This window comes from Mandrillus leucophaeus, unplaced genomic scaffold (assembly GCF_000951045.1).
Source record: "Mandrillus leucophaeus isolate KB7577 unplaced genomic scaffold, Mleu.le_1.0 Scaffold769, whole genome shotgun sequence".
NCBI classification, from domain to species: domain Eukaryota; kingdom Metazoa; phylum Chordata; class Mammalia; order Primates; family Cercopithecidae; genus Mandrillus; species Mandrillus leucophaeus.
The window spans coordinates 1,392,490-1,419,801 of record NW_012108352.1 but is presented as its reverse complement, the minus strand read 5'-3'; the positions used below and the strand labels follow the sequence as shown (position 1 = coordinate 1,419,801).

Below are 27,312 nucleotides of genomic sequence, written 5' to 3'. Positions count from 1 at the left end.
AGGTTCAAACAATTCTCCTGCCTCAGCCTCCTAAGTAGCTGGGATTACAGGTGTGTGCCACCAGGCCCAGCTAATTTTTATATTTTTAGTAGAGACGAGGTTTCACCATGTTGATCAGGCTGGTCTCAAACTCCTGACCTTGTGATCCGCCCGCCTCGGCCTCCCAGAGTGCTGGGATTACAGGCATGAGCCACTGCACCCGGCCATAAAGATTTCTTAAAACAGGATAATTTGAGCTAAGACTTGAAAGATTATTAGTTTGCTAATCTGCTGGGCGAGGCAGTAGTGCATTAGAAGCAAAGGAAATAGCAACTGCAGAGCTCAGGGATGGCATGAACAATTGTTTGAAGGTGACAAACGCAAGATCGTGTTGTGGTGGAAACGAGTTTTAAGAAAGAAATCATAATAATTAATTTGTTTTCTTATCTGCCGTTTTCACTAAAAGTCAAATGAAGAATAATGCCAGTTAATTGAGGGCTCTGAATAATTAAAGGTTTCAAAAACAACAATGAAATAGCAGGGGAGATGAAGGGGTAAATATAACTATACTACATGAAATACGGTTCAAGATTTTGTTTTTATTTAAAGAACATGCAACTGACTGTGGTGCCAGGTTGGACAGTAGTGGGTCTGATTCAGCTGTGGTGTGTGTATATGGTTCTTTTTATTTATTTATTTTTTTACTGTAATTATCATCATGTGTTCTTGTCAGCAATTCGAATTCACCACGGAGATAATGCAAATTTTATCAACCATGCTGCTTTCACTCAATCTTTTTCTTTCTCTCTCTCTCAACCCCCTCTCCCGACTCTCTCCCTTCCCTATCCTTCTTCTTCCTCTTTTTCTCACTCACTCTGTCTATCTTGCCTTGTTCCAAAAATGTCATAAGGCAAGGCAGCTTAGCAGTCTGTAAAGATGCATGCAATACAATAAGAGAACATAAATTGAAAATAAGTGAGAGTGTGAGGCAAAGGAGAAATGAAAGCAATAATGTAGAGGAGAACTAAATAAGTGGGATTAGCCAGGAAGAACATTCCATGAAGGCCTTATAGAATAGGAAAAGCTAGGCTACAATGTGGACTGTTGACCTTCTGGTATGCACCATGAAGAGGGATGCACAGTTACACGATTCACAATGTCTACTGGGCAAGGGCAAACCATTGTTCAATAGAAACACCACTTGTCCTATCCTCGATATCTCCCATGGGAAGACACTGCACCCTGAGTTTATCAAACAAGGCACATCAGAACCACAGAGAAATATATAAACCATCTCAAATGTCCAATGGATTTGTCACCATCTCGAACTTTTTTTTTCAATGTGTTCTAAGTAGGTAATCCTTTCTTTTCATGATGTGGGTCCAGTCTCACTTTGTTTAGTTGCATGATTTTGGTGGATTTCTATGAGGCTTTTAAAAAAGAAAAAATATATATTATTATTACTCAGTGATGCTGTTTCTCAAGCAATAGATGCCAATGCTTTATGCCTTGAAATTCCTCTGCCAAGAAGACTTCAATCTCTCCTGTCACCTAGCAACTCTCAACCTGTCTGCATTGTAACTCAAGGTTTACTACGTGTGATTAGATTCTAGAAGAGAAAATGATGAAATGTATTGAGGTGATACTTGTGCATTACCCAGTAATTTTCCCATAGGATACAAAGAAATTTAAATTGAGAAATAAGACAGATAGTGGGTGATAAAATTATTTTGTTGCTTTTGACCATAGTAAATAGTATCTCATCAGTATCAGGGACCAACGTTTTTAATTATCATAAACAGTGAAGAGAAGGAGCTGGATTGCAGAGAATAAAGTTACATCTATATTACACAAAAGCACTTCTTCAGTTCTGCAATCACCATACATTACACGTACACTATTTCCATTGAAAACAGTGTGATGCATAAAATCAAATTTATTACCTAAGGTTTTTTTTTTTTTTTTTTTTCTATTTTAAACGGTTCTGTCCATTTGAAGAAAAGAATTTGATTTAAAGGTAAGCAGATATCTACCAGCCTACTCCCAACACTTTACAGGGCAAGCTGCAGGCAAAAATCCAACAGTAACAAAAAGAAGTCCTATATAAAACTAAGTGCATTTCACTTGTCACCTTTGTTCTGTGGTTCCTGTGGAGGGAGTATCTATATGACTAGGGAGCCTTCAATCCTAAGAAGTCTTTACTTGTGAAAATAAAACTTAGCTAATTAAGATGGGCAAAATGTGACTCATAAAACAGAGATAGACATTTACGCCCTGAGCTTTAAAACCCGTTATAGCTCTATGTGTGGGGAAAATGCAGGTGTCTTTGCAAGAGGCATTTGGAAGACTAGTTCTGAGGACAATGTGAGAAGAGGCACACTGCTGGCTGAAATAACCTCAATATCCCTTGCAGGAATGCTGAATCTGCCTCATTTGGAACGGGCCCAAGGAATGTGTTTCACCCACTGCTTACATAAATTTTCTGACTAGGTAGTAAAGTTGCAATACTTTGAAAATGCCTTTTAACCATATTTTTACATAGAAAGCAACTTTTAAATATACTGATATATTTCTGTGTTTAAAGAACATTAAACATTCGATTTCAAAGGTGACTCTTTCCCATACAGAACGAAGTTAAAATGAAAAAAGGAAAACACCAATCAAGTCCAAAATTATAATTCTCAAACAAATTCTCCTGAGAGTTGTTCAAGGTGATGGGGACATTTCCTGCCAAGAATTTATAAGGAAAACAGTTCTGGAAGGAACTATTAATTGTGCAGTGGGATTATGTCTCTCATAGAGAGTTTTTATTTCCATGAGCTATCCCATGCCCTATACCCTTCCTGGTAGCAAGTTACATGCTTAAGGAAGCAACTCTTTCAGTAAACTAATGAGTGTATGATTGTAAGATATTTTTTATTCCTGTGTCATTATCTGGATTCAGTCAGCACAACAAGGTCCTTAAATTGGCCTTTACCTTAACTACCTGAACACCTTGTGGGTGCTATCAAAATGTATCTAGCTGATTATTATTACTTCTTCTGATTTTGAATAATAATAATTTCAAATATTGCTCTTAAACTTGAATTTCTAGCCTTGATATGAATTTTAGGTACATTCTTTGTTTTTTGTTATTGTTTTTGTTCTTTTGAAATGGGGCTTTGCTCTTGTTGCCCAGGCTGGAGTGCAATGGCACAATCTCGGCTCACTGCAACCTCCGCCTCCCCGGTTCAAGTGATTCTCCTGTCTCAGCCTCCTGAAAAGCTGGGATTACAGGTGCATGCCACCACGCCTGGCTAATTTTTATATTTTTTAATAGAGACGGGGTTTCATCATGTTTGTCAGGCTGGTCTTGAACTCCTGACCTCAGGTGATCCACCTACCCCGGCCTCCCAAAGTGCTGGGATTACAGGCATGTGCCACCATGCCCGGCCTGCTATGTTTAATTTTAAACAGATGAATAAATTTCCTGTTGTAACTCATAACTTTATGACTTGCGTTAGCAATGGTGAAGCTGGCTGGGATTAGGTAAAACTGGATGACTGTCCTGCTTCAATATGAGTTTGAAAGCAACCAGGTTGTCTAGTGAAAAAAAAAAAAAAAGTAGAAAGCAGACAGGCTTTTCAGAAACCTCACGTTCTTTCGTCTCATGAAGTTTCCCCTTGAGACAAAGGATAAAAAGTCATGCAGAAGAAAGCAAGGGTCATAGTAAAATAAAACATCTTATTTCCAGTTAGAAATAGTGTATCTTTATGAAACTGATGAATTACCAATAACGTCTCTGGAAGTACATGGATTGACAATGTATTGTGTAATGTAGATCGTGATTTGGACTCTGATAATTCAATCTAACTTGCTTTCCTTGGTTGATACATCTCTTCTTTCCCTGAAGGTAATCCCTGCTGTGATAGAGCAAGACTTAGGCCTACAGGGAGTAAAGGACTTTCTTCGCCTAATAACATATCTAGTAGTTCCCTACAATCCTTTTGATTTGAGATTCACCACCTTCTTTCACAACTTCCAAATGCAGTCTCTGGTCTAGCTATTTTTGAATGACTGAACTCTTCCATTTCATAAAAGTCCCTTCCCCATGAACAGTTGGGCAATTTCCAAGAGAGGCCACTAGAAGGCAGCTCATGCATAACTAAGTCCCTGCTGATCCGTAGAACAGCTACCAAATTGCTCAGATATCACAAGGAAGTACCCTTTTACAGAATTACTCAAGACTCTCTAGAGCCACACTAGAACTTTATGCCCATGACACTCCCCTGAACTCCATAAGGTAGGTATCAATGTTCTTTTTCCGATTCTTTCTAAAGTGTCTTTGGTTAAGTTAGTACAGAGTGGGTGTTCACTTACGGCAGTGTCCCAACTCACATAATCAGAAGTACAACAACCTTACCATACCTTTGCACAATTTAACCCATAACTTTAAGGGATAAAAAGCATATCTCGGAAAAAGTGTGTTGGCATCAGAGATTGGGTGTATGTACAAGACCATGTGAGTGGGGATTACTGTGTGTGGAAGTACATGGTAATTATCACCACATAGTCATGCAAGTCAAAACTCTAGAAATCATCCTTAAAATCCCCTAAGATCCGCAGCTACCTTTCACTACAAATTCCTATCAATTTTACCTTCCAATTAAATTTTGATTCTCTCCACTTCCAGTACTATAGTCCAAATAACCATCCATCATCAGACTACAACACAGCCTCAGCTCCCTAAATTTCTCCCTGCGTCCACATTTGTCTATTACATCCTATATCCCATATTGTAAGTAGAGTGATTTTTAGAAACACAAATAGTTTTAATGATTTCCAGTTGTTCTTAGGATGAAGACCAAAATTCTTAATCTGGCTTATGAAGGCCGTGAATGACTCTGCCTAGCTCTCTCCAGCCTAACCTCCTTACTCTCCCCATAGTTCTCTGTGCTCCAGCCACACAGGGCTTCTGTCAGCTCTCAAACTCCCTATACTCCCCTGTATATCAGGACTTTTGCATGAGCTGTTTCTTCTGCATAGATTGCACTTCCACACTTCCCTTGCTTCACCTGCTTAATTTCTACTAAGCACTTAAATTTCTTCTGAAATGTCAATTCTTTTGAGAAATTTTTCTTGAATTTGCCCCAAGAAAACATCATGTCCCCTTGATGTATATTATACAAGCTCTCTGTTTTTGTTCTTGTTATTAGTCCAGTTTTTAATTATGTATTTGTGCGATTATTTTGATAACTATCTCTATCACTAGAATATAAGCTCAGCGCATGTGTCCTGTTGTAGTCACCGTTTTATGCCCAAAGACAGATAGTAACTGCTTAATGGGTATATGTAAGGGGATGAACGAGAAGAATAAATGAATGAAATACAGATACTGACACTCAAAAGGAGCCCATAGGTGCTGTGTCCTGTTATCTACTGAGTTATAAATTAATAATCCTTTAGATAGATGGGAGGCATATACAAACTTCCATTAAGTTCACCAGGAAGCATGGCTCTTTTGAAAGAAATACAGAAAGAAAGTGTTATTGTTTTTGTTAATAGAGATGGAGGGAGAAAATGGATTAATCATATTTAAGGGATAACAAGGGAGTAGGTAGAATGTTGTTAATATAGGTGAACAAAACACAAAGTTAGGTAGGTTCCAATTTTAGAAAGCTTTAAATGCTATTTAGAGAGAATGTAGGCCACTGTCAGCCAAATGACATGGACAAGCAGGTAAGAAACCCAACAAATACGATTATGAATTGCACTGGAAATCAAAAGCAAATGGGGCTAGTTGGTTTGAATTTGGCTTGTTTAAAATATGCTCACTTATTCATGAAGACTAAATACCAGAAACAAACCAGGTATCCCTCCAGAGGAGAACAGCTAAATGAAACATGTTATATGCATATAATAAAATATGAGTTGGCAATAAAAATCAGTATACTATTGTTGCAAAAAAGAAGATTTTAGACAATTTAACACCTTTTCATAATGAAAAAATTTAACCAACTTCAAATAAAAGAGCATTATTTCAGTATAATAAAGGCCACATATGAAAAGCCCACAGCTAACAAATTCCTCTTAAAATTTCTAAACTAATAAAAGAACTCGGCAAAGTTGCAAGATACAAAGTCAACATTCAAGAAACAGTTGCTTTTCTATACATTAACAATGAACAATTGGGGAAAAAAACCAATTTCATTTATAATAGCAACCAAAAACATGAACTACTTAAAAACAGACATAGCCAAGCAGGCAAAACACTTGTACATTTAAAGATACTAAATATTGCGAAAAAATTAAAGGAGACACAAATAAATGGAAAGGTATCCTGTGTTCATGGATTGGAAGACTTAATATTGTTAAAATGTCAACACCAGTTAAAGCAATCTACAGATTCAGTGCAACCCCTATTAAAATTTCAATGGGGTTTTTGGCAGAAATACAAAAATCTATTTGAAAACTCATGGAATCTTAAGGGATCCCAAATAGTGAAAACAATCTCAAAACAGAAATATAAATTTGGAGGTCCCACACTTCCTGATTTTGAAACTTATTACAAAGTGAGTTATTAAAACAGTATGGTAATGATTTAAAAATAGACATATAAACCAATTGAATAGAAGATGAGCCCCCAAATAAACCCTCACATATATGATAATTTTATGTTTGATGAGGATGTCAAGATCATTCAATAGAGTAAGAACAGTCTCTTCAAAAAATGGTTCTGGAAAATGAAATATCCATGTGCCAAAGAATCAAGTTGGATTCTTACCTTACATTGTATACATAACATAACTCAAAATTGATCAAAAACCTAAATGTAAGACCTGAAACTGTAAAACTTTTGGAAGAAAACATGGAGAAAATGCTTTATAACATTAGATTTGGCAATGACTTCTTGAATCTGATACCAAGGAACGGGCAACAAAAGAAAACTAGGTAAGTGGGACTACAACAAATTTAAAAATCTGCTCTGCATCAAAGGACATAATCAACAGAATGAAAAGGCAACTGAAGGAATGAGAGAAAACATTTGGAAACCACATACCTGATCAGGGGATAACATCCAGAATATGTTTTTTAAAATGTATGTGGTAGTTAATAATGAGTGTCAACTTGATTGGATTGAAATATACAAAGTATTGATCCTAGTTGTATCTGTGAAGGAGTTGCCAAAAGAGATTATCATTTGAGTCAGCGAGCTGGGGAAGGCAGATCCACCCTTAATCTGGTGGACACTATATAATCAGCTGCTAGCGAATATAAAGCAGGCAGAAAAATGTGGAAAGGAGAGGCTGGTCTAGCCCCCCGGCCTGTATCTTTTTCCTATGATGGATGGTTCTCACCCTTGGACATTGAACACCAAGTTCTTCAGTTTTGGGACCCAGACTGGCTCTCCTTGCTCCTCAAATTGCAGACAGCTTATCGTGGGACCTTGTGATCATGTAAGTTAGTACTTAATAAATTTCCCTTGAGATATATATATATACACACACACACACACACACACACACATATTTATATCCCTTGATAGGTAGATAGATAGATAGATAGATAGATAGATAGATAGATAGATAGATAGATAGATAGACCTCCTATTAGTTCTGTCCCCCTAGAGAACCCTGACAAATATTTATTTCAGTACCAGGAGTGGTTTTAGAGGAACAGAATATTAAGGATAGAGTTCTTTTGTTGGTTTTGGGATTTCTGGAGTTGGCTGCTTAATAAGATTAGACCCAAAAACGCTAAGGAATCTACTTTTAATAGTATAGAGAACACTGATAGTCCTTGATGTGAACTATTTAGAGAGTTATGCAAAATAAATGCATTTGGCACTCCTGAGTCACCACTTGTGAGAGACAAGGAGTCTAGTGACATTATACACATTACCTTTGGCCATATGTGGAGAACCAAGGAACATGATGAAGCTGGTTGGTTGCTCCTAAGTTCAGTGGACAAAGTGATGAAAGAAAATGATAAACTCAAGGATTCTGTCCCCTGGCATCAGAAACAGATACTGAGCCTCAAATCTGCTAAGATTGCCCTGAGTGAGCCTTACCTCCTGTAGGGAAAAAGCTAAAACTGTGAAAAAACAGACACAAGTTCTTATCATGAAAGTGGCTGACCTGCAACAAAAGATGCATGCACAGCCTCACTAGGTGTCTACTGTTAAAGAGAGGGCACTGATTGGAAAAGAACGGGACCCTGCAACTTGGAATGGACACATGTGGGAGGACCCTGATGAAGCTGGGGGCATTGAGTTTGTAAACTCTGATGAATATTTTTTGCCAGAGGAGTAGCTTCCCCGTCCCCAGTAGTGGCCACATCCTCTCCCTGATCCATGCTGCCATCAGCCTTTCCAACTTTGTCTGAGGAGGTAAACCGTGTGTTGCCTGAAGCAACAGTCATACACTCCCCTGAGGCAGTTGCCAGGCTAAGTAATGTTGATTCTACTCAGGAACCACCTTCAACACCCATGTTTGCTTCTAGACCTATAACTAGACTAAAGTCCTCGTGGGCCCCTGGAATTGAGGTTGAGAGTGTGACCCATGAGGAGGTGTGCTCCACTTGAAGAGAACTGTTTGAGTTTTCTAATTTATATAAACAGAAATCTGGAGAACAGGCATGGGAATGGATATTAAGTGTGTGGGATAATGGTGGAAGGAACATACAGTTGGATCAGGATGAATTTGTTGATTTGGTCCCACTAAGTAGGGACTCTGCTTTTAATGTTGCAGCTAGGGAATTTAAAAAATGGTTTATTTGCTTGGTTAGGTGAAAAACAGATTAAAAGATGGCCCACTGTGAGTGAACTGGAAACGCCTGATCTCCCTTGGTTTAATGTAGAGAAAGGGAGCCAAAGGCTTAGTGAGATGGGGACGGTGGAATGGATTAGTCACTTTAGACCTATACATCCCATCTGGGAGGGTTCAGAAGATATATGCTTAAACAATGTCTTGCAAAAGAGATTTGTGAGGGCAGTACCTGCATCTCTGAAGAGTCCTATAATTGCTCTCCTCTGTACATCAGATCTAAAGGCGGAACTGTAGTCATTCAATGACAAAATGTAAATACAATGAGAATAATTAGATCCCGAGGTGGCAGGGGTCAAGTGGTGGAACTCAATCATCAAAGGCAATGTGAGCATAGCTCCCATAATGGACAGCAGAGACAAAGCCACAATCAGAATAGTCAGACTCTTGTAGAATCTCTGGCATTGGCTAATTAATCACGGTGTGAAGTGAAATTGATAAGAAGCCTACTGCATTCTTAATTTATACAAGCAGAACACTTCTAGGTTGAATGGACAAAAGACTAATTTGAATTATAAAAACAGAGAATCATGGCCCCTCAATCAATTTCCAGAATTGAGCCAGTTTCCGGACCCAGAATCCCTTGAATGAAGGGGAGGCTGGGTCCCCTTGAGGAAGGACCCCACTACATTACCAACAATTTATGCAGTGAATCTTTCTCCCATCCTTCCCCAAGGAGACCTCCGGCCTTTTACCAGGGTAACTGTGCATTGGGGAAAGGGAAATGATCAGACATTTTAGGGACTACTGGATACTGCCTCTGAGTTGTTGTTGATTCCAGGGGACCCAAAACATCATTGTGGTCCTCCAGTTACAGTAGAGGCTTATGGAGTGCAGGTAATTAATGGTGTTTTAGCTCAGGTTAGACTTACAGTGGGTCCAGTGGGTCCCCAGATGACTCATCCTGTGGTCATTTCCCCAGTGCCAGAATGCATAATTGGCATAGACATACTTAGCAGCTGGAAGAACCACCACGTTGGCTCCCCGTCTGGTAGGGTGAGTGCTATTATGTTGGGAAAGGCCAAATTAAAGCCATTAGAGATGTCTCTACCTAGAAAAATTGTAAGTCAAAAACAATATCACATCCCTGGAGGGACTGCGGAGATTAGTGCCACCATTAAGGACTTGAAAGATACAGGGGTGGTGATTTCCACCACATCCTCATTCAACTCTCCCATTTGGCCTATGCAGAAGACAGATAGACCTTAGAGAATGACAGTGGATTTTCGTAAGCTTAAGAGAGTGGTAACTCCAATTGCAGTTGCTGTACCAGATGTGGTTTCATTGCTTGAGCAAATTAGCACATCTCCTGGTACCTGGTATGGAGCCATTGACTTGGCAAATGCCTTTTTTCTCCATTCCTGTACATAATGCCCAACAGAAGTGTTTTGCCTTCAGTTGTCAAAGCCAGCAATATACCTTTACTGTCCTACCTCAGGAGTATATCAACTCTCCAGCTTTGTGTTATAATCTTATTCGGAGAGACCTTCATCACTTTTCACTTCTGCAAGACATCACACTGGTCCATTACATTGATGACATTATGCTGATTGGATACAGCAAGCAAAAAGTAGAAAACACACTGTACTTATTGATGAGACCTTTGCATGCCAGAAGATGGGAAACAAATCCGACTGAAATTCAAAGACCTTCTACCTCGGTAAAATTTCTAGGGGCCCAGTAGTGTTTAGCCTGTCGAGATATTTCTTCTAAGGTGAAGAATAAGTTGCTGCATTTGGCCTCTCCTACAACCAAGAAAGAGGCACAATGCCTAGTGCACCTATTTGGATTTGGGAGGCAACACATTCCTCATTTGGCTGTATTACTTTAGCCTATTTATTGAATAACCTGAAAGGCTGCCAGTTTTGAGAGGGGTCCATAACAGGAGAAGGCTCTGCAACAGGTTCAGGTTGCTGTGCAAGCTGCTCTGCCACTTGAGTCATATGGACCAGCAGATCCAATGGTGCTTGAGGTGTCAGTGGCAGATAGGGATGCAGTTTTGAGCCTTTGGCAGGCCCCCATAGGTAAATCACAGAGGAGGCCTCTAGGATTTTGGAGCAAGGCCCTGCTATCTTCTGCAGGTAACCACTCTTCTTTTGAGAGACAGATCTTGGCCTGTTACTTGGCTTTGGTAGAAACTGAACGTTTGACTGTAGGTTATCAAGTCACCATGCAACCTGAACTTCCTGTTATAAACTGGGTACTTTCCGACCCATCTAGCCATAAAGTGGGTCATGCACAGCAGCATTCCGTCATCAAGTTGAAGTGGTATATACGTGATCGGGCACGAGCAGGTCCTGAAGGCATAAGTAAGTTAAATAAAGAAGTGTCTTGAATTCCCATGCTCTCCAATTCTACCATCCTGCATTCTCTCCCGTAGCCTGCACTGATGGCCTCAGGGAGTTCCCTATTATCACTTGACAGAAGAAGAGAAGACTAGGGCTTGGTTCACAGATGGTTCTGCACAATATGCAGGCACTACCCAAAAGTGGACAACTGCATCACTGCAGCCCCTTTCTAGGACATTCCTGAAGGACAGTGGTGAAGGGAAATCTTCCCAGTGGGCGGAGTTGTGAGCAGTACACCTGGTTGTGCACTCTGCATGGAAGCAGAATCAGCCTCTTTTTCCAGCCACCCCCGTCATTGTCCAATGGTCCTGTGAACAAAGTGGCCATGGTGTCAGGGATGGAGGTTAGGCATGGACTCAGCAATATGGACTTCCACTCACCAAGGCTGACCTGGCTATGGCCACTGCTGAGTGCCCAATTTGCCATCAGCAGAGACCAGCACTGAGCCCTCGATATGGCATGATTCCTCAGGGTGATCAGTCAACTACCTCATGGAAGGTTGATTATATTGGACCTCTTTCATCATGGAAAGGGCAGAGGTTTGTCCTCACTGGAATAGACACTTACTGGAGATATGGGTTTGCCTATTCAGCACACAATGCTTCTGCCAAGACTACCATCTGTGGACCCACGGAATGCCTTATCCACCACCATAGTATTCCACACAGCATTGCCTCTGACCGAAACACTCACTTTACAGGTAAAGAAGTGTGGCCGTGAACTCATGCTCATGGAATTCACTGGTCTTACCATGTTCCCCATCATCCTGAAGCAGCTGAATTGATAGAATGGCCTTTTGAAGTCACAATTACAATGCCAACTAGGCGACAATACTTTGCAGGGCTGGGGAAGAGTTCTCCAGAAGGCCATGTATGCTCTGAATCAGCATCCAATAATTGGTATTCTTTCTCTCATAGCCAGAATTTACAGGTCCAGGAATCAAGGTGTGGAAGTGGATGTGGCAACAGTCATCATCACCCCTAGGGATCCATTAGTAAAATTTTTGCTTCCTGTTTCTGTGACATTACATTCTACTGGTCTAGAGGTCTTAGTTCCAGAGGGAGGAATGCTTCCATTAAGAGACACAGCAAAGATTCCATTAAAGTGGAAGATAGGATTGCCACCTGGACACTCTGGGCTCCTCTTACCTTTAAGGCAACAGACTACGAAGGGAGTTACACTGTTGGCTAGGGTGATGACCTGGACTATTAAGATGAAATCAGTCTACCACTCCACAATGGAGGTTAGAAACGCATGGAATACAGAAGATACATTGGTGCATCTTTTAGTGTCACCATGCCCTGTGATTAAGGTCAATGGGAAACTACAACAGCCCAATCCAGGCAGGACTACAAAAGGCCCAGACCCCTCAGGAATGAAGGTTTGGGTCACTCCATGAGGAAAAAGTAAAACACAACCTGCTGAGGTGCTTGCAGAAAGCAAAGGGAATACAGAATGGGTAGTAGAAGAAGGTAGTTATCAATACCAGCTATGATCACGTGACCAGCTGCAAAAACGTGGGCTGTAATTGACATTAGTATTTCCTCTTTCTTTTGCTAAAAACAGGTTTATGCATGTATACACTTGTACTAAGAAAATATCTTCATTGTATTTCCTTTTCCTTCTTCATGTGACATAAGATTTAGTGACTTCATATCAGCATTTAAGTATTGTTAATGTAATAGTATTTGAGTTGGGGATTGGTGTGTTTCCAGCTGTATGAAGGATAACTGTATTATGTTAGGCAAAATTATGGCCTTATTATTGTCTTTATTTGAAGATTATATATAATCTCAGGTGTGTATGGATTCAAGTTGACAATGGGTGGAGTTATGATAGTTAATACTGAGTGTTAACTTTATTGGATTGAAGGATGCAAAGTATTGATCCTGGGTGTGTCTGCAAGGGTGTTGTCAAAAGAGATTAATATTTGAGTCAGTGGCCTGGGGAAGGCAGATCCACCCTGAATCTAGTGGGCATAATCTAATCAGCTGCCAGAAAATATAAAGCAGGCAGAAAAATGTGAAAAGGGGACACTGGCCTAGCCTCCCAGCCTACATCTTTCTCCCATGATGGATGCTTCCTGCCCTCGAACACTCAGCTTCAATTTTTTCAGTTTTGGGACTTGGACTAGCTCTCCTTGCCCCTCAACTTGCAGGCAGCTTATTGTGGGACCTTGTGACCCTGTAGGTTAATACTTAATAAACTCTCTCGCTATGTGTGTGTATATATGTGTGTATGTGTGTGTGTTTATATATGTGTGTGTGTGTGTGTGTGTATATATGCACGCTCTGTTCTTCTAGAGAACCCCACTGAATACACTCTACAACTCAACAACAAAATTCTAATAACTAAATTTAAAAATGGGCAAAGGACTTGAATACATTGCCCTAAAGATGATATGCAAATTTACAACAAACATACGAAAAGATGCTCAACATCACTATTCATTAAAAAATGCAAATGAAAACCACAATGAAACATCACCTCATATCTGATAGGATGGCTACTATAGAAAATAACAGAAAATAACAAATGGTGACAATGATGTGGAGAGATTGGAACTTATATGCTCTGTGATGGTTAATATTGGGTGTGAACTTGATTGAAGGGTGACTAGATGGCTGGTAAAGTATTCTTTCTGGGGTGTGTCTGTGAGGGCATTGTCAAAGGAGATTGACATTTGAGTCAGTGGACTGGGAAAGGAAGACCCACCCTCAATGTGGGTGGGGACCATACAATTGGCTGCCACCACAGCTAGAACAAAGCAGGTGTAGAAAGGTGGGATAAGCTGGCTGGTTGAGTCCTCTGGCTTTCATCTTTCTCCAATGCTGGATGCTCCTTCTGTTCCTCCTGCCCTTGGACATTAGACTCCAGATTCTTTGGCCTTTGGACTCTTGGACTTATACCAGTGTTTTGCTGGGGGTTCTTAGGCTTTTGGCGACAGATTGAAGGCTGCATTGTCAGCTTCCCTGCTTTTGAGGCTTTTGGACTCAGACTGAGCCTCTACTGGCTTCTTTCTTCCCCAGTCTGCAGATGGCCTATCATGGCCTACCTTGTGATTGTGTGAGCCAATTCTCCTTAATAAACTCCCTGTCATATATACATATATCCTATTTGTTCCTTCTCTCTGGAGAACCCTAATACATGCAGTGTTGGTGAAAATGTAAAATGTTACAGCCACTGTGAAAAACTACGAATGTTTCCTTAAAAAATTAAAAATATAAGTACCATACAACTCAGTATGTCAAAGAGATATTTGCATGTCCATATTCATAGCAGCATTATTTACAGTAGCCAAGAGGTAGAAGCAATCCAAGTGTCCATGGATTAATGGATAAACAAAATGTGGTCTATACATATAATGGAATATTATTCAGCCTTAAAAAAGGAAATCCTATCACATACTACAACGTGAATAAACCTTGAAGACATTATGCTAAGTGAAATAATTCAGTCACAAATGTATGATTCCACTTACATGAGGTATCTAAAGTAATCCAATTTATAGAAACAAAAAAGCAAAATAGTGGTTTCCAGGGGCCTGAGGAAGGGGGAAATAAAATGTTGCTTAATGGGTATAGAGTTTTAGTTTTGTAAGATGAAGAAGTCCTGGAGATCCATTGCATGACAATGTGAATGTACTTAATACTACTCAACTCTAAACTCAAACATTGTTAAGATGGTAAATTTGATGTTGTGTGATCTTTAAAATTAAAAAATGAACACACTGATAATACATGCAACAACTTTGATAAATCTGGAAAACCATGGATCTATATCAAAAACATTATTCTGAGTGAAAGAAGTCTTACATAAAATAATACAGTTCTATGTGATTTCATTTACATAAAGTTCTAAAAAGGCTAAAATACTCTACATTTAAAAAAATGATGGGGTTCAGGACATGTTACCCAAAATATGGCACATAGTTCGCACATTGAGTATTTTAAGCCAGAGGAAATTAAACAAAATAGAAGCAGAAAGATATCTCTGACCTTCTCCTACCCCCTCTCTCCTAAAGTGGGCCATTGAAACTAGAACTCCCCTCATCCCTTTATTTCTGAAGTGGGCCATACAACCCAGCTAACCTTCCCTTGAAATAGTTTATAAGACTCTCATTCCAAATGGGTCCTCCCTACACCCACAGGAAAGGAATGAAGACAGAGACAGAGAATAGTCTGATAAAACAGGTCTTGGTAAAGTCCCTCCTCAGCCCAGCTTATTACCATTAGATCATATCCTTTTGTCCTCCAATCATATTTCTACATGACTGTCCCTAAAAGTACTCAGATTTTCTTGTTTCTTTCGGTCTTAATTTCTGAAGGCTCCTGTGTCATGTAAAACTAATGTCAAATAAATTTGTATCTTTTTCTCTTATTAATTTGTCTTTTGCTATAGGGATCTCAGCCATGAACCTTGTGATGGGTGAGGAAAATATATTACTTTTTCTTCCCTACAAATATCAGACCATATTTGATGTTAGAGGATGGAAGTTTAGGGTTATGGAAAGGGATTGGCTGGGAAGTGCCTTAAGGAACTTTATGAGGTAGTGATCTAGATCTTGATAACACTTGGATTCCATAGATATTACATTTTGTCAAAAGTCCTCAAGCATTATACTTAAGGTGTGTGTGTGTGTGTCACTAATCAAATTTTACCTCATAAAAGAAAACATGAACAAATATTAAACTTGTTTAATAACATGTATTTGTCAGAGTAAAGTATACTAATAGTTGCAACTTATTTTAAAATGCATTTAAAATAAGATAGATTTAGTGGCTGGATAGAGAAATGGAGAAATGCTTAGACAGGTAATAAAGTAAGCATAGCAAAATATTAACTGGAGAGTATGGAAGACAGCATATAGATGCTTATTTTACAATTATTTGATTTTTCTCTATGTTTGATCATTTTCTTAATGAAATGTCAGAAAAATATGGTAATTTCAGTCAAGTTCAACTGTACCCTGAGGGCCCATCTATAGACCCCTATTGAACCATCCACAGATTCCTACCATAGTACTTACCTAATTGTATAGCTTTTAGTTGTTTTATTTTGCTACTTCCTCCACCCTACTAGAAGTCTATTGAGGACTGATACTGTGTCTTATCTTTGCATTCTTGATGTCTAGCATCGTATTTGAAAATTGTATTAAATAAATCCTCAATATTGTGATCAGTAAATTACTATGCATTTATTAAATTAATAAACATATCCTTGGTTCTTATCACTATCATTCATTGAGTGCCTACTATATGCCAAGCAAGGCACCTTGGCATGTACTTTACCCACATTACCTCATTTAAATTTCAAAACAACTTATGGCTTATATGTTATTAATTAAATTTTATGGTTAAAACAACTGGGACTCCGGTAAGTTAAAGAATTAAACCAAATCATAGAGCCAGTAAGTGGCAGAATTGGAATCCAGCTTATCATTAACTCCAAAATCCATGCTATGAGCCACTTTATACTATTTCTAGGTATTAATTCACATTTTCTACTTTATTAATGCACTGCACTAGGCGCTAGAGAAGCCAAGAGGAAATTAAATGTCCATGAACACAGAGGAAAACACAAAATGTGCAGCAAGTAAATATGTGTGTCTAAATGAGTTCTCATACAACACATAATGCACATAAAATCTTTTTGGAAAGCTTCAGGGAGGTATGTAAGAATGACTGAATTATGTGTCCCCTCCTACTACATGTGCATTTACATACACACACTCACACAGAGGTACATATGTGCTTCCCACGTAACTCTTTTCATCAGAGGAAATTCAAAGAAAACACTGTCTTCTCCCTTCTTGCTGTTCTGGAGCATTTGGGGTGGGCACTTGAGTACATTATTTTGCAAATGATGGCTTTGCCTCAAGAGACAGATTAATTGGTTTCCATGGTCAGCTACCTTCTTAGAGAAAAATCTGTCAATAAAGGAGAATAGAAAAAAGCAAATCCCTGTGTGTCTCTTTTTTTAAAAAAAAAAACGGTATTGAGTATTTTGGATGAAAAATTGTGTGTGAATATGTGACAAACTTCTTATTCAGCTTATTCTTCATAAAAAGGGATTTCAAAATTAGAATTCAGGCTGTTACACTTTGGGGTATCCAAAGGAATATTTTTCTCTAATTATATTAATGTGTATGTTATACTAAGTTATAATACTTATAGCAGCTAGAATTTACTGAGCATTTACTATGGGCCAGGCCCTATACTACATGTGTTACTTCATTCAGTAATGTAACTTCTCACAATGAATTTATGAGGAACACACTGGTATTATTAATTTCATCTTATAAATGAAGATGTTTGATGTCAGAAAGGAAGGATTTGTTCACTATCACAGAAGAAGTGGTTAAGCCCACACTCCACTCAGGACTCTCAGGACTAACTGACTTAGAGCCCACATGTTCAATTGTTCTACTACACAAAGATATTGATTCACTCCCATCCTACAGGAGGGAAGAAAGCAGAAGCATCCTAACAGAACATTCAGCAATAACAAGCAAAATGGGGGAAAATATTTGTAAATCATAGTTTGGATAAGATATTGTTATCCAGAATATATACAGAATTCTTACGTTTTAACAATAAAAAGACAAATAGCCTAAGTTTAAAATTACCAAAGTACCTGAATAAGCATGTCTCCAAAAAAGACAAATATGACCAATAAGCATGTGAAAAGATGCTCAACATCATTTGTCGTCAGGGAAATTCAAATCAAAACCACAATGAGATACCACTTTACACCCTGTAGGATGGTTAGAATTAAAAAGACAGATAATAACAAGTGCTGACAAGGATATGGAAAAACGGATTTCTCATATATTGTTGGTGGGCATGTAAAATGGTGAAGTCATTTTGAAAGATATTTAGTAATTTCTTAAAATGTTAAACATAAAGTCACCATATGACCCAGCAATTTTACTCCTAGGTATGTATCCAAGAGAAATAAAAACATATGTACACTTAAAAAATTGCACAAGAACGTTAATACCATCATTATTATAAAGGTCCAAAAGTGGAAATTATCCAAATATTGATTAATTGATAATAGATAAAATGTGGCATATCCATACAAAGAAGTTCAACAGTAAAAAGAAATGAAGTACTGATACATGCTAGAGCTTGGATTAACTTTGAAAACATTATGCTAACTGAAAGAGATCAGTGACAAAGCACCACATGTAATATGATAAAATTTAAATGAAATGCCCAGAATAGGTCAGTCTACAGAGGATGGGGGTTGGTGGATAATAGCTATAGTATTGGCAAAATGTTAAAATTAGCTTGGAGTGATAGTTGCATAATTCTGTAAATATACTAAGAAACACTGAACTTATACTTCAAATGTGTGAATTTTATGGTATGTGAAATACATGCTAAAGCTGTGAAAAAAAAAAGAATACCGGTGAATATACCCAAAAGTTTTATTTAGTTGTTATTTTCATTGTTCTCTTAATCTTTAAATAACATTAAACCTGAGCTCAATTGTTTTTAAATGTGATATTTTTCTGACACATCTAATTGTGTTGTCTTTTACTTTATAATAGTATAAGCATAGTATAATTATAACAATATAATTATAATAATAAAGCATAGTATAAGTGAATACCAAGTGATATGCCAAATTTTAGCAAAAGAAAAACTGTGTTTACAAAAGTCATAATGATTTATATATTGCAGGAAATTCAATGGGACACGTTTTCAATGAAGGAAGTATATTTCAATTTATATTTGAATATAGTTTACTAAAATTGAAAAAATATTTGAAAGTTATATTATAAAGAACATATGTATACCATTTGGAAATTACAGCCTTTAAAATCCTTGAAACTTTTCCTTTTGGAAGAGTTCATTATCTATATCCATGACGTACCACAGACTAAATTAAGGTAGCCTTAATAGTAGAAGCCCTTTTCCTCCTCTTCCTTCACTTCTTCCCTTTTTCTTTACAAGCATTGCCATATATAGAGTGCTTGCTATGCTGAGCACTTTAAAACTAGCATCTCGGCCGGGCGCGTGGCTCAAGCCTGTAATCCCAGCACTTTGGGAGGCCGAGATGGGCGGATCACGAGGTCAGGAGATCGAGACCATCCTGGCTAACATAGTGAAACCCCATCTCTACTAAAAAAAAAATACAAAAAACTAGCCGGGCGACGTGGCGGGCGCCTGTAGTCCCAGCTACTCGGGAGGCTGAGGCAGGAGAATGGTGTAAACCCGGGAGGCGGAGCTTGCAGTGAGCTGAGATCCGGCCACTGCACTCCAGCCTGCGCGACAGAGCCAGACTCCGTCTCAAAAAAAAAAAAAATTTAAAAATAAATAAATAAATAAAACTAGCATCTCATCATCTCATTCTGCAACAGCCCCATGAGGTAGATACTATTATCATCATCCTTTCACAGATGAGGTATGATTCACCTCATTGTCCAAGTTCACACAGCTAATAAGAGATGAAATCAAGAATCAATCATAAGCAAAATGACTTCAAAATAAATGTTTTTAGCACTTGCCTTTTCTGTATTGAGAAGCAATGCCTTTTGGCAAAGTTAATAGCTCTATGGGCATTACAAAAATCTACACTTAAGTAGTTCATCTGAAGGAAAATAATCTGATAAAAATCTATTTAAGTTCATTGACTTACACAGGTCATAAAAACCTTGCCAAATCTTGTATTTAGCCCTTTTGCCTCTCTTTTACTAATTTTGGCTAATTGTTTGCTCGTTCGTTTGTTTGTTTTTGAGATGGAGTCTTGCTCTGTTGCCCAGGCTGGAGTGCAGTGGCACAATCTCTGCTCACTGCAGCCTCCCCATCCCCGGTTCAAGTGATTCTCCTACCTCAGTCTCCTGAGTACCTGGGAATACAGGCATGTGCCAGTATGCCTGGCTAATTTTTGTATTTTTAGTAGAGATGGGGTTTCACCATGTTGGCCAGACTGGTCTCAAACTCCTGACCTCAAGTAATTTGTCTGCCTTGGCCTCCCAAAGTGCTGGGACTACAGGCATGAGGTACCGTATCCGGACAATTTTGGCAAATTTTTTGACATATATAGAGAATTTTTACATCTTGGTCCAGCAAAGCACATCTTTTACCTTTTCCAATTTGTATCTCAAAGAAAGTTTTTCAAAATGAACTTGTTAGTTACACAGATCACTCTATTCTGCCAGCACTCCCCTAAAATCAAGTATCTACTCAGACTTTGGATTTATTAAATAGCACAGTGGTTAGGCAGATGGGTATCCTATATTCTGAGAGATCTTTCCAATTCCTTGGGCTTCCATCCTTCAGCCTCCCCAGAAACCATTCAGCCCAATGTAAATGCGGCATAAACTAAAGAAAAATAAAGGATCAAATTATCCCCCTCTGTGTTGAGGGAGGTATACTGGGAACATTCACCCATACTTGAAGTAAATATTGACCAAAGAGATTTCCTTTAAGCAAGCATGTTGTCTTACAGCTGTTACTTTTGAGAAAAGTAATGGTGGATTCTTCAATAAGCACAGGGCATTAGATAGATAATTAAGAAAATGATAGGAACTACTCCCAACATTGAGACCAGGAGACAATCACTTCTCAAGTTTTCTCCTGACCCTTATATTCCTGCCATTGAGGCAATTGAAATTTACTTGATTCTAGAGTTTTATATATATATTTTTTTCTTTACTTTTTTCTATCTTTTTCTTTTTTCTTTTCTTTTTTCTTTTCTTTTTTTTTTTTTTTTGAGACGAAGTTTCCATCTTGTTGCCAAGGCTGGAGTGCAATGGTGCAATCTCTGCTCACCGCAACCTCCGCCTTCCGGATTCAAGAGATTCCCCTGCCTCAGCCGCCTGAATAGCTGGGATTACAGGCATGTGCCACCACGCCCAGCTAATTATGTGTTTTCAGTAGAGATGGGGTTTCTCCATGTCAGGCTGGTCTCGAACCCCCAACCTCAGGTAATCCACCCACCTTGGCCTCCCAAAGTGTTGGGATTACAGGCATGAGCTATCGGGACAGGCCAGTGAAATATATTTCAAAGTATCAACCCTCCTCCTACACCCAGAATACATTATCTTGTGTAGACTGATGATCCTTTCTGTTCTTTTGATGAATTCCCTAGTCAGCAGAAGTAATGTTAATGAAACATGAAGAGTCAACATTCATTACAGTTAATGAAAAGAACTCTCTTCTAATTACTATGTGTGTCTGACATTTTGCCCTCACTGAAATATACATGAAAACTAATTAATGGGTTTAATTCTGCACTTTTTTTTTTTTTTTTTTTTTTTTACTACATTCTTGAAACAGATTTGGCAAAAATTGTAACAAGTCCCAATCAAATATTCTCTTGAGAGCAGTTTTCAGCGTGGAATTCCTGCCTGGAATGTATCCATTCCTACCTGAGTAATGTCTGTTGAGGGATGACAGCATTTGTGTGGTAGGATAGCTGTGGCCTAAAAAGTCACTCTGCCTTTATACCAGAAAGAAGTCTCTTCCTACTTTTTGTACAATTATTGCATTTTACCCTCCATTCTATTTACAAACTGCAAGATAGTACATTTGACATATCATGTAAAGACAGTTTTTAATTTCTTTTTGTCTAAAGAAATTCAAAACATTTTCCTGGGTGAAGCACAAAACGTTTTCTCTCATTTTTTTCTGTTTCAGTTATAGAATATGGACACTTGCATAATTTCTTTCATGAGTATTATAGGAGTTCCACTTTAATTCCACTAAGCATACTAAAATTAAGGTATTCACCAGTGGTTTAATGAGGCCATTACCACCTGTTTCTATTACAAACAGGGTAATGCATATATTCAGTAAGTAATCTTGAGAACAATTCTCTAAATACAGTAGTCCCCCATTATTCATGGTTTTGCTTTCTCTGATTTCAGATACTCAGAGTTACCCATATTAAAAATAGGTGAGTATTAGGTTGATACACCAAATATATTACAGGAAGATATTTTGAGAGAGAGAGAGAGACCACATTCACAAAACTTTTATTCTAGCATAGTGTTATAATGGTTGTATTTTATTATTGGTTGTTGTTAATTTTTTATTCTGCCTAACTTCTAAATTAAACTTGGCATAGGTATGTATGTATAGGAAAAAACTGTATATAGAGTTAGGTACTATCTGCAGTTTCAGGCATGCAAAACACATCTTGTAATGTATCCCCCACAGATTAGGGGGGACTTTTGTATGATCTAAACACTTAGTCTCTTTGGGCTAGCCTTCACTGAACATATATCATGCTTATTTAGGGGACCAAAAACGTATACTTAACCAAAAAACAACTATGTAACCTCTTTGCCTTAGTTGTTTGTATCATTTTGTCTATTTTTTTCTTCAGGTACATCTTAAATTTATTTGTATTCCCATCTTTAATAGTTGCTTCTAACATTTTGTTGGTGGTGGTGTTCATTTGCATTTATCCCTAATTTCCCTTCAACTCATCCCTATATTTATATTTTAATCTTCATTTTCTGCTTTCATAACTTCTTGTATCAAATAAAAACAAATCCAGGTTTACGTAAGAAGAAACTTTTTTTCAAAAAGACAATTGCAATAAGAAAAATACTCTGATCTCAGGATCTGAAACTGTCTTAAAATCAAACAGAAATAAAATGTTTTTTTCTTTTCTTTTCCTTTTTTTTTTTTCTTTTAAAAAAGGGAGTTCCTATAGAGCTATCCAGAAATGACGAGGTGAAATAAGTCAAAAGATTGAAAGGAAACAGCATGTCCAGGATGATCTGATAGGAAATGATTCTCACTATGGTCACCCCATTTCAATTTTTAGGATTCATTGCTTTTTCATCATGATTCTCCAGACAAAGAGAACCAACAGAGAGAGAGAGAGAGTGTATGTGTGTCTGTGTGTGTCTGTGTGTGTGTGTGTGTGTGGGGAGAGAGAGAGAGAAAGAGATTTTAATTTTAATGAATTGGCTTACACAATTGTGGAGGTTTGTAAGACCAAAATTTGCATGGTAGGCTAGCAGGCTGGAGACTCAGGAAAGAGATGCTGTTTGAGACTGCTGGCAAAATTTCTTCTTGCTCTGGGGAAGTCAGTCTTGGTTCTATTAAGACCTTCAACTGATTTAATGAGACCCACTTATATATGGAGAGTAATCTGCTTTATTCAACGTACACAGTTTAAATGTTAATCTCATCAAAAAATAAAATATAAAAAACATTCACAGAAACATCCAGAATAATGTTTGACCAAAGATCTGGATAACTAGCCAAGTTGACATATAAAATTAAAACACTGTTTAAGGTGGACATTTTGCATTTCAGTGCTTGTTCAGATTGAGCAAGCCAAAGTTCAAGAGCCCGTGTGGCAGAGAAAAGCCTGATTAAAACTTGATCAGGACAAATCAGAGAGTAAGAAATATAAATTGTGAGCACTTGGTCATTGTTTTTCTTCAAACTTCGGTTTCTTGGATATGTTTGTCAAATTCAATACAAACTGCGTAACTACTTCAAAGACTATCTTCCCTAACAGAACATATAGTCTGGGATAGAGAGATAGAGGGATTCAAAGCTTCTAGCTTCGTTTCCTGACATATTATGTGAGATAAGAGCATCAGAAGAGTTCCCTGAGGAACTATTTTGAAGAAAAGATATTTCAGTAGGTTAGGTAATGCCATTAAAACAGAAAGTAGATGTTTTGAAAATTCAATTAAAATAAGAGGGTCAAATATCTCATCAACTACCAATGACATTAGATGATATAATTCATTAAGAATCATAAGTGCTTATTTATTCAACAGTCATTGTGTATTTACTGTGGGATGGCACCGTGCAAAGCAATGGCATTTCATATAAGGTTAAACAAAATGGGACTCTTTCCTGACATTGTGGAGGTTACACTAAGGTAGGGAGAGAGACTTGAGTCACATAATCACACATCTCCATTTCCTATGAGTGCTATAAAATATTAAATTGCTGAAGTTGCTTATCAGCATAAGAAGCTTTTGAGCTGAGATGATGGGGTTTTCTAGATATAGAATTATGTCATCCACAAACAGTGATAGTTTGACTTCCTCTCTTCCTATTTGAATGTTCTTTATTTTCTTCTCTTGCCTGATTGCGTTGGCCAGACCTTCTAATACTATGTTGGATAGAAATGGTGAGAGAGGCCATCCTTGTCTTGTGCCAGTTTTCAAGGGGAATGCTTCCAGAGTTTGCCCATTCAGTAGGGATATAAAATGAATGTTCAAAACCCACTAGCATTTCTATACACCAGCAACAGTCAAGTCAAGAGCCAAATCATGAACGAAGTCCCATTTAAATTTGCAATGAAAAGAATAAAATACCTAGAAATACAGCTAACAAGGGAAGTAAAATATCTCTACAGGGAGAACTAGAAACTACTGCTCAGAGATGACACAAACAAGTGAAAAAACATTCCGTGCTCATAGATAGGAAGAATCAATATCATTAAAATGACCATACTGGCCAAAGCAACGTATAGACTTAATGCTATTCCCATTAAACTACCATTGATGTTCTTTAGAGAACTAGAGAAAACTATTTTAAAATTCATTTGAAAACAAAAAAGAGCCCAAACAGCTGAAGCAATCGTAAGTAAAAAGAACAAAGCTGGGGGCATCATGCTACCTGACTTCAAAGTATACTAGAGGGCTACAGCAATGAAAACAGCATGGTACTGTTATGAAAACAGATACAAAGACCAATAGAACAGAACACAGAACCAATAAAAAAGACTGCACACCTACAACTATCTGATCTTTGACAAACCTGACAAAAACAAGCAATGGGGAAAGGACATCCTATTCAATAAAAGGTGCTCAGATAACTGGCTAGCTGTATGCAGAAAATTGAAACTGGACTCCTTCCTTACACCATATACAAAAAATAACTCAAGATGGATTAAAGACTTAAATGTAAAACCCAAAACTATAAAAACCCTGGGAGACAACCTAGGCAACACCATTCAGGACATAGGCACAGACAAAGATTTTACGACAAAGATTACAAAAGCAACTGCAACAAAAGCAAAAATTGACAAATGGAATCTAATTTAAGAGCTTCTGCAAAATAAACTATCAACAGAGTAAACAGACAATCTACAAAATTAGAGAAAATTTTTACAAACTATGCATCTGACAAAGGTCTAATATTCAGCATCTGTAAGGAACTTAAACACATTTAAAAGAAAAAACAAACAACCCCATTAAAACGTGGGCAAAAGACAGGAACAGACACTTTTCAAAAGAAGACATACATGTGCCCAACAAGCATAGGAAAAAAAAATCCTCAACATCATTGATCATTAGAGTAATGCAAATCAAAACCACAATGAGATACCAGCTAACACCAGTTAGAATGGCTATTAAAAAGTCAAAATAACAACAAAACAAAAAACAAAAAATAAAACAGATCTTTGCAAGGTGGTGGAGAACTAGGAATGCTTATATACTGTTGGTGGGAGTGTAAATTAATTCAACCATTCTGGAAGGCAGTGTGGCAATTCCTTAAAGACCTAAAGTCAGAAATACCATTTGACCCAGCAATCCCATTACTGGGTATATACCTCCAAAAATATAAACTGTTCTATTATAAAGACACAAACACATGTATGTTAATTGCAGCACTATTCACAATAGCAAAGACATAGAACCAACCTAATTGCTCATAAATGGTAGACTAAATAGAAAAATATGGTACAGGTACACCATGGAATTCTACATGACCATAGAGAAGAATGATATCATGTTCTTTGTAGTAACATGGATGGAGCTGGTGAATATTAACTTTAGCAAACTAATGCAGAAAAGGAAAACCAGATACCACATGTTCTCACTTATAAGTGGGAGTAAATGATGAGAATATATGGATATATAGAGGGGAACAGCAGACTCTGGAACCTATCAGCGGATGGAGTGTGGGAGGAGAAAGAGGTTTGGGAAAAATAACTAATGTGTTCTAGGCTTAATACCTAGGGGATGAAATGATCAGTACAAAAAAAAAATGACATACATTCACCTATGTAAAAAACCTGCACACCCTCCACATGTACCCTTGAACTTAAAATTAAAGTTAAAAACAGATTAAATTGCTTACTTAAATGTATATGTGTGTAAGTATGCATATAAAGGTATAAATACAATATACACATAAAATATATGCTACCAAGTGTTTTATCTTGCAAGTCAGTTGAAGTATCAATATAATCTCTAGCTTTGAATTTCAGAACTGTTCATACAGCTGGAAGTAAAGGAAAAAAAACTGGTTTTTTTAAAATTACTGATCTTTTACAGCATTTACACAGAATATTCCTCTAGCCTAAAATACTTTCTTTCCAAGCTATATCTACCTGCAAAAATTCTACACCTCTTTCAAGACACAATTCAAATGTCACATTCTCTTTCTTTATTCCTATTTAGGTAATTGTTCCCTAATCTGTGTTTTTATAGCACTTTGCATACACAGCATTTTATTTCATGTTAAGTTTTATTTATTTGTTTACTTCTATTTCTCTCCCACCAAACTATGATCTGCTTGAGAACAGCAACCATATCTTTTTGAGCTTTGCAAATTAAAGCCTAGCATGGCATCTGCTGATACACAATAAATGTGTTGAATGAATAAATAAATGAATTAGCATGTCCTGAAATTCAACTGTATGTTGCCTGGATGTTTGCAATGTTTATCACTCAGAATCACCTAGGTTGTGGGGCAGAAACATAGGCTTAAAACAAAAAAAATTTATTTATCCCTCACACTACATGCTCAACATGGATCTGTAGACAAAATTTCTCATCGTTGTCACTCAAGAACCAAAGTTTACAGAGCAGACACTGTCTTGAATTTTGCTAGTCACCATGTCATAAGGAAAATCAATGTTTAGAGGGTTTGAAAAAACAATGCATATTCAGAGGGGAGACTTGTTTCTTCCACTCACAGTCCATTGATAAAGCTGGTCATTGGGTCACACCCAGTCATAAAGGAGAAAAGAACAAATTGTCTCTGTTTGCAGATGACATGATCCTATATTTAGAAAATGCCATCATCTCAGCCCAAAAGGTCCTTAAGCTGATAAGCAACTTCAGCAAAGTCTCAAGATACAAAATCAATGTGCAAAAGTCACAAGCATTACATTACACCAACAGTAGACAGAGAGCCAAATCATGACTGAACTCTCATTCACAATTGCTACAAAGA

At 37.7% G+C, this 27,312-nt stretch overlaps 1 pseudogene; it reads left to right on the top strand.

Annotated features, from left to right (window-relative positions):
* LOC105529495 overlaps positions 1-27,312 on the top strand; it is a 122,395-nt pseudogene that overhangs the window by 66,353 nt on the left and 28,730 nt on the right.